The sequence below is a fragment of the Scylla paramamosain genome, unplaced genomic scaffold (assembly GCF_035594125.1).
Source record: "Scylla paramamosain isolate STU-SP2022 unplaced genomic scaffold, ASM3559412v1 Contig15, whole genome shotgun sequence".
Taxonomy (NCBI): domain Eukaryota; kingdom Metazoa; phylum Arthropoda; class Malacostraca; order Decapoda; family Portunidae; genus Scylla; species Scylla paramamosain.
The window spans coordinates 900001-912500 of NW_026973680.1; the positions used below are offsets into that span (position 1 = coordinate 900001).

General features: G+C 45.3%; 1 long non-coding RNA gene across 14 annotated transcripts in view; it reads right to left on the bottom strand.

Annotated features, from left to right (window-relative positions):
- Positions 1-12500, bottom strand: part of LOC135097222 (uncharacterized) — a 38644-nt gene that overhangs the window by 14895 nt on the left and 11249 nt on the right. For 7 of the 14 annotated variants that reach the window (XR_010265473.1, XR_010265476.1, XR_010265470.1 and 4 more), the window contains exon 1: positions 182-196. The exons of 6 other annotated variants lie outside the window; for them this stretch is intronic. This is a non-coding gene — a long non-coding RNA (uncharacterized LOC135097222). Of the gene's footprint in view, positions 1-181; positions 201-12500 lie in introns of those variants that run through there. One more of the 14 variants, XR_010265477.1, reaches the window with a different exon arrangement.

Below are 12500 nucleotides of genomic sequence, written 5' to 3' on the forward strand. Positions count from 1 at the left end.
CCGCCCCCTTTCACCCGGTCACCCCACCCTGCCCTCCCTCCCCCACATCCCGGCCCCACACATCCCGCCCACGCACCCCGCCTGACCCCACCACACCACCAACACCACCACCACCAATACTGGTTACACATTGTCAAAATTATAGGCATTCACTAATACTTGCATCTGACGGGCCGCTCACCTCATTCTCCTCATCACGTTCTCTTGTGTCGATGAGACCGCGCCTCAGCCTCAGGTCCAGCCGCGGGACAAAGCGCTCCTCGCCTCGGAAGTTGTGCCACACGCCCATACGTCCACGGCACGCCACTGTGCTTACTGATTCCGGCCCTTTAATTCTGCCACCTGGTAACTGTCACTAGGGATGCTCTCGCTCCCTGATTGGTTCATGTATTCCCGTTTTTTTTTTTTTAATTTGGGCAGCAAATTGGCTCTTACCAAAATCTATATTTAGTAATAAGACACTAGGTTATTCTGACCCTCATAACCTGATGTCTTATATATAAAATTTTGACGGAAGGATATAATTTATCTGCATCACATTTTAAAGAAAACGGAAACACTGAGGCCAATCAGGGAGCTCTAGCATCGGTCAGTGGCAGTGTTACCATGCTCGCGTGTCCTCAGCTGGCAAAACTGAGGAGCGTTCATATCGAAATTGAGTAGCGAAGCTTCATTTGCTCTGAATCGTGACTGTATGAATATGTATCTGAGATTTGTGGTCGTAATAAGAAACGGGTGTGAGAATGACAATGCAAAGATTTCATGGCCGCTGCAATTTGAAAAAGGGATACAGTCAGGTATACGGGATACAGTCAGGTGTGGGTTTGGTTGAAGTGGAGTGAAGGTGGGTGTTGCATTCATTGCCTCATTGCCTCACCGCCTCCCTGCCTTGCGTCACTGCCACGGCCAAAAAAAATATTGTTGCTCTGCTAGAATGATCGACAAGTGGCACCGGTAACTGTGTTAGAGGCCTCGCTGAGGGATTCCTCACTGACAGAGGCACGCCCCTGGCCTGACGGGTCACTGGCAGGGTAACAGCGTTGGTCTCTGCTCTGCCAAGGACATGGGGCAGTCTCATTCTCCCAGGGGGCGAGGGGCAACCCTGACTTGATTCCAGAGGCAGGTGTGGCCCTCTTGTTTCCCTTTTATCTCCTTGGCACTGAGGTCCGATGGTTAAACGGTTTGGTATTTCAATTATCTTTAACAGTAACAGTGGAAGTCATTACTATTTTAAAAGGTGTTTTCAAGATTCTAGTGATAATTTAACAAAGATCGTCATTGAGAGAGCCACCCATGAGAATCTGACTAATCATCTCTGTAGCCTTTGGAAAAATAACCCTTATGAGAAAACTCAAGGTTTAAAAATACGTGGCTATAACATCGATATAAAGTGGCCTCCTTTGTTTTTCCTTCCCTCCCATCCTTCCACCAAGTCTAAGGGAGGCTCAGCAAGGCACCTCCTCCTCTCCTCCGTGGCTCTAAATTAATAGTGTTATTCCCACACACACACTCCCGCCTCCCCTCTTTACAGGCTGGTTGCAATTTACAGGCTTTTTGTAACATTCCTTCCCTGCCTCCAGAATGTAAGCAGACCTGTTCGATGGCTCTAATTTGCGTGCCCTTGCTGAGGTCACAACGGTGAGCAGGGAACGGCGTGTGTCTGTGTGTGTGCCCTGTATGTTGGCTGTCCTGTCTTTGTCAGATGTACCGCGCTCCGGGACAAGAGAAAACAAGGAAATGAGAAGACGGAAAGACGAGAAGACAAGGAGAAGAGAAGACGAGGAGACGAGGAGATGGAGAGACGAGAAGACGAGAAGACGAGGAGACGAGAAGATGAGAAGACACAGGTGAAAGAAAAAGAAAAAACTGTGGTGTAATGTATGAGATCTGGAAGGTGTGTATGTGTGTGTGTGTAACGAGGACCACAGGAGTAGATGAGAAGCGGTTCATATGAGGGAATGAAGCATCGCTTCCTACATCGATCACACACACACACACACACACTCACACACACACACACACCATGGGGATCTGATGCTTGAATAGTCCTCGTGATCAAGGCTCGTGAGAAGGTGTGTGTGTGTGAGTGTGTGTGGGTGGGTGGGTGGGTGCGTAGGTGCGTGAAGGGAGTGCAGGAGGGTGGGACAGAGAGAGAGAGGGAGAGAGAGAGGCACCACCACGTTCGGCTCCTTCCGCTGCGGCCCGATCGAGTAATTAGCCAGCAGGGGTTAATAACGACCGCTGAATAGGATGCGCCCTTCCTCAACCTGGGCCGGAATATTGGCTCCACCGCGCCCCTCGAGCTACGCCAGGCGGGGGAGGGCAGGAGGAGGGTGAGGGCGGCGCGGGAAGTGTCACCTCTTTGGAATTATTAGTAACTGTCTTGTTCTCGTATTTACTTGGATCTAATTGTTTATCTGTGTCTGTATTCGTATATTTGGATCAGCTTCTTTGTTTCTATTCGTCTGTTTTTTTTTTTTTTTTATCTCCTATTGATCTATCTGTGATTTTCATAATTGTATTTATCTGGTGTTTCGAGCTACATGTCTGTCTATTCGTCTGTTTGCAGTTCATATATCTGTATGCATCTCTGTATTTCAGTCTACCTGTTTATTCATCTACCTATCTATCTATCTATTTATCTATCTATCTACATATGAAATCATCTTATCTTTCTTCTTTCGTCTCAAAACACACACAGACACACACACACACACCTGCAGCAGGGAGGGAAGGAGAGAGGGGGACAGGGAGGTGGCGCCGCTACCTGGGCCCATAAATCACCTTATTTTATTCGCTGTGTCAACTCGCCTCTCCTCGTTTATAATATACTTTTACTTCAAATGCAAAAATATGTGATAACCACAGCGCGCCAACACACACACACACACACACACACACACACACACACACACACACACACACACACACACACGGCGGCAATAATATGACCTGCTCCATTACATTCTTCCTTCCTCCACTGAAGACATTCTCGTGAAATCAAAAGTCACAGCAGCAAAATGCCTAAATATATGTCCAGGGGAGAGAGAGAGAGAGAGAGAGAGAGAGAGAGAGAGAGAGAGAGAGAGAGAGAGAGAGAGAGAGAGAGAGAGAGAGAGAGCGGGAGGGTGAGGAAGGGGAAAGAAACTAAGAGAAACTAATAACTAGAAGATCGAGTTCCTTTTTTTAAATAATATACAAATTTATGGATGGGAATGATAGATGGATATAGGTAAGCATGTTTGGGACAGGGACTACAACGTGTAGGCCTAATGGCTTCTTGCAGTTTCCTTCATTTTCTTATGTCCTTATGAAACCTACACATAACGCAGCCGTGGTGGGCGTCAGGAGGCCTCGTCACTATACATAAGCTGCTTCGCTAATTAACCACTGTAAGCTCGAAAGTCGCACAGCACACTGGTTCCACTAATAGCGTAATGCACAATAATGATAGGAGGGAATGGAGAGATGCTTTAAATCGTCACAATCAGACGAGGAGCTGCAAGGGAAAGGAGTCTGATGTGTCGAGAGTAGCATCTTATTTCAGTGTAGCATTTCACCACCAGATGAAAGAGACCTTAACCCATTCGTTGCTGGACACAGTGCTTCCTACAATGCTACAATGCTCACCTACAGCTTTTTTACGCACTTGATTCTCGTACTACCTTCTTTTAAATATTTATTTACCCTAGAAAGAACAAAATTTATTTTCTCCTTTTTTTTTCAGTCTCTGCAAACATATCTTTTACAGTCCCCTGAAGGGTTAAGGACAACCAAAGCAGTGAAAATGTTGTAAGATATTCTATATACTACTCAACCACGGGAGGAGGAATAGAAGCGGAAAACAAGAATGAACGAGAGGTTGTTGCAAGTGTACACTGCAGAAGGAAATAGAAGGGAAAAGAACAAAGAGAGAGAGAGAGAGAGAGAGAGAGAGAGAGAGAGAGAGAGAGAGAGAGAGAGAGAGAGAGAGAGAGAGAGAGAGAGAGAGAAGGGGGAAGGGGGGAAGGGTGGAGCATGGCAGGAGGAGTAGGAAGAGAGAGAGAGAGACGTGAGATAGGCCGGGAGGAGAAGATACACTTACAACAGATAGAGAACAGATGAAGGAAATAACGAGAAGAATTAACGAGGGAGAGAAGAGGAGGATGGACGAGGGTGGGAGGGCGTGAGGCAGGGCGGGAAGAGATGGAAGTAATGCAGAGAGGAATGAGGAAGCTCAGGGAAGGGTGGTAATGGCCTCGAGAGATCAGCTACAATGGTTCCTTTCCCTGACCTGAGGGAGAGAGCGGCCCGCGGCACTCAGGCATTGCAGGTTACGTGGGCGTGAGGCAATCTAGGCATACCTGGAGCTAATCTCTTGACGGAGGCGCTGAAGGAGTTTCCTATATTGATGATAAACTAAGCATTTATTTCTACAAGGAGGCAGGTATATATGTAAATTATTGTTTTTGTATTACGAAACAGCTGTGTGAAAAGAATTAAGTCGAAAATCTGCGGATACCAGGAGCTAATCTCTTGACGGAGGCGCTGAAGGAGTTCCTTATGTTGTTGATAAATATAGTACCGCTAAATTAACCATTGTTTTCGAGAAGGCAGGTTTAGATGTAAATTACTGTAAATTATTCTTTCTTTCTGTCCATCTTTCTCCCACAATGACATACTCTGTTCCACTCTGTTTCAATCTGTTCCACCCTGTCCCACTCTGCTCCTCTCTGTCCTTCTCTGCTCCACTCCACTCTGTCCCTCATCAAAACAAGCCTCACATCCCCCAGTTCATCATCTAAATAACCCACATATTTCGGGCTTCCCTTAATGAGCGCCCGCCGCGTGCACTACCCCTTGTGGCAGAGAAGCGACGGCTGGCGACAGGACATCTGCACTGCACCTCCTGACGAAGAGGCAGAAGGCATGATAACACGAGTGAGCGTGAGGACAGGCGAAGCAGCAGGGAATACTCTAACAACATGCCAGCTAAGGTACTTTTTCCTTTTAACAGTGGGTGCGTTGCAAAGGACTGAAGGAGCGCTAATAAGATGAAGGATGCTTGTGAAGTGTGTAGTCAGTGCAAAGTGGTAGAGGACAGAAAGAGAGAGAGAGAGAGAGAGAGAGAGAGAGAGAGAGAGAGAGAGAGAGAGAGAGAGAGAGAGAGAGAGAGAGAGAGAGAGAGAGAGACAAAGGGACGACAGTGACAAAGACCAGTAGACACATCCACCCACCCACACCCACCCACCCACCCACCACACACACACACACACACACACACACACACACACACACACACACACCACACCACACACACACACACAAACACACACACACACACACAGACGGACTGAAAGACAGACAGACAGACACAGAGGAGGCTGCCACTTAGTCCGCAGCCGTATCCCTGCCCCGCCTTTGTCACCCTCTCCACGATTGCTCTTAAAATTTAAACTCCTTATTGTTACACATTCTTCTCCCGAGGAGGTGTTGTGAATAGCCATTGTTTCCAGGCACAAGGGGATGCTTTTATCACATTCCACACCGGGGTAGCGCTTGGCCCGGGCCTCCTCCCGGCCCTTACTGATACGCATTTACTGTACATGGGTCTTAGCCCAGTGTCACGAAATAGTTTGAGCTCTCCTTCTTGTTAATCCATCGCTAGAATCATAAAACGCTTACTTAAAAACTCTCATTACGGCTAATTGCAAAGGCCACAAGCATTGTTATGGTTCTCACTAGTCTTTCCCCTATCAATGATGCAGTATCCTTGTTAATCTGCCACTAGAATCATAAAAGCTGCCTTGAAAACTCTCGTTACGACTGATTTCAAAGGCTATAATCGTAATTGGGTTCTCATGGGTCTCTTTTTTATCAATGAAAACAGCAATAACGCTGGTAATTTTTTAAGAAGCTATTACCGAATGGCCGAAGAACACTCACATGCTTCCTATCAATCTAATCTTCGACGGTGACTGCATCGGGAGCTCTGGAAGGCGGCATGAGCCTTTACAAAGGTGTCACTTGAAAAATCTGCCTGCGCCATTGCGGGAGGGAACCGATTAACTAAGACTCCACAAATTCAACCCTTTGACTACCATGGGCATTCTTCACTAACCTCTAAAACTGTGTAAAAATAGTTTGCGTGAAGGAAGTTAATCTTAGCTTTTTTCAGACTACAAAAATATTTAAGAGAGCTTAGTACGTAAATAAGTTTCTAAAGATCTGTTCGCGAAAGGATAGTTTTACCACGACTGCCTTCCGACACTTCAGGCTAAGAACGTTAAAAAAAGTGCACGGGTGATGTGGTGCAGAGGACGAAAGCTAAATATAGAAAGCAATACACACATACCCGCCCCCCCGAGTCAGGCGGATCAGGGTAGGTGTAAGGGTGTGTGGGCGGGTCCCTCGGGTCACTTGGGCGGCGGTGGCATGAATACACGATACACTCGATAATTATTCATGTAGCGGGCACGGTAGATCACTGAGTCCTGTATTCCCACACGTTTCGCCGCCTCATAGCGACTACTGGTAACTTCAGAGCGATAGAAAAGATACTGTGGTTTTCAATGGTGTTTTTATGATTCTACTTATAGTTTAGCAAGAATTTCGTATGATTAATAGGAAAAACATCCATGAAGACCTAAACAATAATAATAATAACTACTACTACTACTACTACTACTACGTACTACTACTACTACTACTACTACTACTACTACTACTACTACTGTCATCACATAAGCCACCACTGTAAGAATCACTTCACGAGGAAATCAAGACCCGAACAAGAGATCTGTATGAAATAGAAATGTTTCATAGAGGGACTGCCACGTGTAGGCCTGATGGCTTCTTGCAGCTTCCCTTATTTTCTTATGCTCTTATGTTCTTATCTATCAGCTGAGGTCCCGGTGCTCCAGTCAAGGGGAAAGGTTATCTACGGAGTTCGCAGAGGAAAAAATAGTTCAGTGTATGGGAAAAAAAAAAAATCATTTCTATTCACCAGTCTTATAATGATGTTCAGTGACTAGAAAAAAGGCCGTTTCCCATCCTCCTCCTCCTCCTCCTCCTCCTCCTCCTCCTCCTACTCGTCATGCTTCTCCCACTCATCCTTTTCCTTCACTCGCTACTCCTTCCTTTCTCCTTCTCCTCCTCCTCTTCCTCCTCCTTGTCATGCTTTTCCTTCCTTTCTCTTCCTCCTCCTTCTCCTCCTCCTCCTCCTCCTCCTCCTCCTCCTCCTCCTCCTCCTCTTTCTCCTTCTCCTCCCCCTCTTCCCCCTCTTCCTCTTTCTCCTCTTCCTTCTTCTCTTGTTATTCCACATCTCCCTCTTCTTGCTTCTCCTCCTTCTCTTCCTCTTCCTCCTTCTCCTCCTCCTCCTCCTCCTCCTCCTCCTCTTCCTCTTTCTTCTCTTCCTTCTCCTCTTGTAACTCCACCTCTCCCTCCTCCTCCTCTTCCTCCTCCTCTCCCTCCTCCTCTTCCTCCTCGTTTTCTTCCTCTTCCTCCTCCTTCTTACTTCTTTTCTATAGCGGTAACACTAATGGGGCGGGACAAAAGGACAAAATACATGCACTATACATTATAAACCTCAAGAAAACCCCTAAAAGTCGTGGCCTCGCGTCCCATAAAGGAGAGTCACGTAGCGAACACTGGAGTTGGATGGAGATGGCAGTAGGAGTTTTTGTTATTATTTTTTACGTGAGTGTTAAGAAGTCTAGATAGGTGTGAAAAATATGACGAGAAGTAGGGTTTTTTTTTATCAGTTAGTCTGGTGAAGAGCACAAAATATATAAGTAAATAGATAAATGAATAAATAAGTAAATAAATAAGTTAGTAAATAAATATATAAGAATGTGAGGGTAAGAGTTTAAAATCAGGTTACATTAGGTTAGATTAGGTATTATCAAGCAGATTTCCCTCCTTCCACTCTGAACCAGTTTAGAAAAAGTCATCCTTATGAGAAAGTGCTTCAAGTGTTCCTGCTTATAACATGTCAAACGCCTTCACGAGGTGAGAAGTTCAATCATTCGCATCTGAGTACTTCGAAACAAGACTCCAAGAGGCAACGGAACGGAAGGAAATGAGAAAATAAACTCAAATAACCGAAACAGTGAGCTGAACGAAGATTACTGGGAGGGCGACAGGAGGTGAAGGACATTTTGACGCTCTGGAGTTTCACATACCAGGCCGAGGCAAGGAAGAAGGAAGGAGGGCAGGGACGCACTTGTAATTAATCTTATCGTCTCGTCCCTCCGTTGGCGGCGGGGTCCCTTGGCTGGATTATACACTGAGAGATTGATGCGATGCGATGGGTACCTAGGTAGATAGATGGTGAGAGAGAGAGAGAGAGAGAGAGAGAGAGAGAGAGAGAGAGAGAGAGAGAGAGAGAGAGAGAGAGAGAGAGAGAGAGAGAGAGAGAGGCAGATAAACACACAGACCAAAGAAGAACAAAGAAAGAGATGAAGACAGACGAAATTACCTAGAATCACACACACACACACACACACACACACACACACACACACACACACACACACACATTCATATATCTACGTACACATGAAACACACACACACACAAACACACACACAGACACAGACCGGTACAGACTCAGTGCGATTCCCACCATGGTGCGAGCCATCAATCAATAGTATTTCCCTCCTAGATTAGTCTTACCGTTAGGATTAATGTTAAGTTTTTCCCCATCCCCTATGTACATTTTCAGTTTGTCAACTGCCTAAATAATAAACCGTTTATTATTATTTTTTATATACAAACAAACATACATACATACATTAACATTCACCCACGCATGGAATTTCAGTGTTAAGCTAAATAAAACCATCGCGGAGGAGAACGGCCTGAAAAGTTCCATTTATATATATCACCGCGGGGAAAACTCCCATCGCCTCAAAGTGGTTTGCAGATACAGCACTCGGCACTTCGGGAGAGAAACGCGGCTTTGTCAATGAGCTGCTGGTACTTATCGTTTGTGGAGGAGGAGGAGGAGGAGGAGGAGGAGGAGGAGGAGGAGGAGGAGGAGGTTAGATGTTGATGGTTACTGTGGTTATTTCATATTATTTTTCTCTCTCTCTGTCTCTCCGTCTCTCTCTCTCTCTCTCTCTCTCTCTCTCTCTCTCTCTCTCTCTCTCTCTCTCTCTCTCTCTCTCTCTCTTCTCTGGAGTGGGACACGCGGCTTATTTTTGGGTTACTGATGTGTTTCCTTAACCCAAGTGACATTATGGCCAATTGTGGTGCGTGTGCATGGAAATATACCGAAACACACACACACACACACACACACACACACACACACACACACACACACACAGATAGATAGACAGATAGATACAATGTTTGATTGCTTGATCGCATGAGTTGAGTGACCGACTCAGTGACTGACAGACACTCACAAATAGATACAGATGGATAGATAGACAGATAGATAAGTAGGTAGGTAGGTAGGTAGGTAGGTGGGTAGGTAGGTAAATAAATACATAGCTATACAATGGAAAGAAAATTTGAGAGCAGAGAGAGAGAGAGAGAGAGAGAGAGAGAGAGAGAGAGAGAGAGAGAGAGAGAGAGAGACTCGCTCCGGTCTGTGTATGGAATCCGTGTTTATTCCTCGCATTACTAGGGCCACCATTCTGTAAGGGGAGGAAGACTGGGCAGTCAGCCAGCCAGATATAAACATTCTAATGCGGGACTTGCATGACCGCCCCTAATACTTGTCACTATATTTTTCAGATGTTTGTAAATTACGACGTATTATCTAAATATACAAAACTCTCCGGAGGGAAGAAGATTTCCTCAAGACCCCCCTAGGGATATTACGCAGGGCAAGGGGGAAGTAAGGGTTATATGGGATACGTGGGTGGCAGGGATTGACGTCATGTGGCCCAGGATGCACTGCGGTGTTACTCTTTCTTGATGGGGAAAGCGAAGCGGGACAGGCAGACGAATGGTGAGCTTAATGATGTATACAGTGACGGTCAGAAGTAGTGATTTATTGAAGAAGTCATGGTCAGAAGTAATAAAAGCAGACAGATGAGGAACATATTTTTGTAACCGGTGTACAGTCACGGTCAGAAGTAGTGGTAAAGGCAGACAGACAAGTGGTGAGTTTATCAATGTGCGCTCACGGCCGGAAGTAGTGATTTATTGATGTACAGTCACGGTTGGAAATAAAATGTTTTTGCAGTTACCTTCCATATGATTTGCTGACAGTCTATCAGATTTCAAGTTTCGTAGTGGAGCCCTCAGCAGAGAGAGAGAGAGAGGTCCCTTTTCTTAGATGGACAATCAGGATTACTGCACATAACGTAACGCTAAAGAATTACAGCTGGAAACAATAGCCAACGCAGCACTGCAGTCAAGCCTATTGTTCCTTGAAATCGAGTATCTATGTGCCAATATCACATTCTTCATCACTGTTACCATTGCATTATTTCATTGCCTCCTTGTCTGTATACATTCTTAGCCACCGCATCCTACGCAGCTTAGCCAGAGTGAAGGGGTCTCTCAGGCTATAAGGATCCTATTTTGATACGTTCTCTCTCATAAGAGCTATTTTCAAGGGGAACATAATTAGTCGACATCTGACCAACAGTAATGATTTTACAGTGGGGCGATGGGACCAACAGTGTGAATGGTGTATGTATGAGTGTGTGGTGTCTTGTCTGGGCCACCCCGTGTGGGATTGCCAGCCTGGTATATAGACAGATAGAAAACTGAATAGTGCTGAATGAGTTACACAAGCAAACACATAAAGCGTAAAAACTTGCGCAGGGACACGAACAGTCTCTGAGTCGTTAAATGTTTCATAATGGTGTAGTTATGTTGCACCATACGTGAGATTTGGCTTGTCAGATAAATACATGGAGTGTGACGCCTCGCTGTGACACTATTCTGAGCCGCATCGGAACAAGCAGCGGGGCAGAGGAGAGGCGGGGCGGGGCGGTGGGACGGGGCGCGGAGGTTCCATGATACTCTAACCAGACCCCCGTGAAGCAGAGCAGTAATATGTGACCCGGTGACAGCCCGCCCCCACCGCTCGTTTGTTATCTCCCTAACACACACACACCCGCACACACAAGAGTAATGTGCGTGTATTGCCTCATAACAAAACCGCATTACAAAGTTATACAAGCGTGGCAGGGGACTCCCTTGCGTGTATTGCCTCATAACAAAACCACATTACAAAGTTATACAAGTGTGGCAGCAGAGTCCCTTCAGTGCAATATCAAGCGAGCGGTGGCCGGAGCTGGCGGAGTGGTCAGCGGCCCGTCAGTGTGTGACCAGCGGTGTCGCGTTTTTGTAACATTTTGTAACTCCAAACACTCACTTCTTTCACTATCATGGATGGCAGGGGATGTAATGATGAGGGAAGAGAGTGCATGAAGTCAAAAAAACCTTGCATAGAATATTTTGTCAGTGTGAAATTGTGGGAAGATTGTTATTTGGCTTTGAAAACAATGAAGCTGAGGAAACAAGAGATCTAATATACAGACTTTAGCGAAAGGGAAAGAATCTGGAAAAGGAGATACATAACTATAAGGAAATCTCTAAAGAGCAGACACACACTAAATGCTACACATACCGCTAATGCAATTTTCAAGCCACCAACACCCAGAACTCTTTCATAGTAATTAGAATGCATTCCCGCACATTCCAAGACGAATTACTTTGCGATAGCAACAAACAGCGGAAATAAATGAGCTTGCGTATGCCACCTCGATTAAATGCATTTCAGCTTGCATAATGAGCCCAGCGCGAATATTTGAACAACACGGCTGTGCAATATTCGCTAATGGAGTTATCACGTAATTATTAAAGGAAAACAATTGCTTTCCGTGACACTTCCTCGGCAATTGATATTAGTGATTATCAAACAAGCCAAACAAGCAGATGATACCTTATCTGTTACGATAAGAGAACCAGTGATACAAACATTCGCCATACTTTTCCTTGAAGCTTCGTCTAATCAATCTAATCTCATAACTCTTAATTAATGAAAGTTCGGGTTACTTTTTTGGAGTCCTTACTTGTATCTTGAGCTCCACCGCAGACACAAAGACGCACCATGGATCATATTCTGAAACGTCTCTGCGTCTTATCTCGACTCGACCAATGACTGCGTTGATATTTGACGTCAAACTAACCTAAACAGTATTAGATCTTCTAAAGCCAAACTAACAAAACCAAGCTAACCTAAATAGTACTAGATCTCTTAAATTCAATCTAACCTAAACAGTATTAGTGGAAGGCATTCGGGTTCCGAAGTGTGTTTCATGGTGCCGGTGACAGGTTAACAAGGATTCTACACCATCACTGGAAAAAAAAAAAAAAAAAGGAAAAGAAAATGAAAACCCGACTTCTCATCTCTGTAGCCTTTGAAAATAGTCTTGATGAGAACCTAAAGCGTTTCAGAGTACGGGTTACATGAAAACGACACAGATAAGAATGACAACAAAAGTGTTGGCAGTGTCTCGTCACACGCTTGGATTGTGAATGTGAGCAGC